Source organism: Opisthorchis viverrini, assembly GCF_000715545.1.
Source record: "Opisthorchis viverrini unplaced genomic scaffold opera_v5_305, whole genome shotgun sequence".
Taxonomy (NCBI): Eukaryota; Metazoa; Platyhelminthes; class Trematoda; order Opisthorchiida; family Opisthorchiidae; genus Opisthorchis; species Opisthorchis viverrini.
Genome location: NW_008751956.1, coordinates 521,861 through 524,053, shown reverse-complemented (window position 1 = coordinate 524,053; position 2,193 = coordinate 521,861).

Below are 2,193 nucleotides of genomic sequence, written 5' to 3'. Positions count from 1 at the left end.
TGTTTTGTCCTGGCAATGCAGCCGTGGCCCCAGTTCTCTGTCTTTTCCCTATCGCGTAGTCTGGCAGGCTTCGTGCAGGCGTAACCCACAGACGGCCACCCAAGATACAACAAGAGCAAAGAAGTAGCCAACCTCGGAAAACGTTGTTCTAGCAATTAAAATACGTTTGAATGCTTATATTACTGGGCAGAACAAGATTCGCTGAAGTCGCGGAAAGCATCCATCAGCATCAGCTGTTGTGACTCGGCCATGCGCTGCGCACACCGAAAAAACGTCTACTAGCTTAACGGGGATACTACTGACGGAGAGGCATGCAAGTAGTATGGTTTCTTCTGGTAAATTCGCTTTGTGTCTTTTGAACAGATAGATCTATTGAGGAATTTGTGGAGTAGCTTTGTAGCATTTGCTTGGATTTGAGCAACAGTCAATGAATATCCAGGAAAGTTGAAGAAGACGCGTCCATATGAAGATGGATGTTCAGTTTTTGTAAATAAGTTAAAAATGAGAGTTTTGCTTCCCTTTTCAATAGTCTGTAACTGGTCAGTTGGCATTTTCTAATATATAACTCCGCAGTGAAGGCCTTCTTCCTTCCACCAGAATGCGTGCCTCCATCAGAATGGCAGAAACCGCGACCGCGGAAACCGTGTGACTTGGAAGGATGGTGTGGAACAGATTAGGAAGCGTTTGCATCATGTTGCTGCGGTGCGCCTTCCAAGACGGGGTCCCCATAACTCCTTCTTTGTTTGGCTGGAGGCAATGCAAGAAATGGCAGCTGGTCAATATCAAGGACGTTCCTGTTGTCAGTTTCCCCACAGATCGTCCCACGTGTAAGTACCTCAGGATGCTTGCGATGGACCAGATCTAGTTCCCCTCTCCTTTTCAACTATGAACACATGAATTTTATGTTTGTGCCACAGCGAAGCGCCAGTACTGACGTCACGTTGCCTGTCATCGCAAACTTCAAGATGCTAGGAGCTACGCTTAAAGTTCAACATTGCTGTTGCTGTTTATGATGATAATAGTGCACTGAAACTTGTATTTGAACGAGTGGTTGGGGGTTGGTGAGTACCTGTGTGTACGCACAAAGCAATGTGCTGCAGCTGTACTTTTTTTTCGGGAATCCATCAAACGAAGTAGATTCCCGCGAGAAAGCAAATCCAACTCCATTTTCCTGCTAGCAACTCGCAACCCATGTGTCTATTTTGTCCAGGATTTTAGATTCAAGAAAGCGCTCGTTATCTACGGATCTCTTACGAAATCCAGACTATGAAAGCGTGATATGTACTTTCTGTTGTTTGACCCCGAGTGTCGTAAGTGAAGACATATNTGACCCCAAGTGTCGTAAGTGAAGATATATATAAAGGTGTTCAGTGAACATAGGAACAATAAAAAGTACGCGGTTTTGTACGGTTTATTCACCATTGACCTTTGGGAGGCTTCAAAGATCTTATCCACTTTAGTAGAGTGTACACCCAAACGAGGCTGACAGCTCCCACCCGTAGAACTTTCAGTAAAGCGAAAGGACCAGCCATGTAGCGGAATAAATGTAAAGTGAGACAAACTGCGAGCACACCGCCATTTTTTCGTACGGATGGCACAAGGTTGAAACATAACCAGTCGTTTAGGTTATGACAGCCTCAGAGCGAGGTTTAGTCCTGATGAGCGTGGAGTGCATTACAGCTACAACAAACCGAATTCCAGACGGCTGGCTGCTCCATACAGAGCAGATTTCTTCTGCCTTTTATGTCACAACCCATTGCTGGAAGACAAATCGGCTACGTGGCATATGATCGATGAAGCTATCAAAAAGGAGTTTCGCTCTTCCCTTACACCACAGTAGGAAGCTAGACGAAAGTTCATAAGCACACAGTACTATTTATTCCTTTAAGGACGATACTTTATGCTCATAGAGACGGGACAGCCAAGCTAAGTCTTATCTGCGTGTAAATCCTTCTATCTCCATCCTGTTTTGTGGCCAACCACATATTTTTATTGCAGCAAACGTTGGTATGTGATTATTGTTCACTGTGTAGAAGAAGAGGATGTGATTTCACGTGGCAGTATCGTAGATGGTGTAACATGGCATTTTGTATAGTGTATTCGTACTTTTATTGATTGTACACTACTTTTAGTAAATAGTGTGGTTCGATACTCAACCCAAAGAAACGTGAGCGACGTTGTGACCGGCCAGAT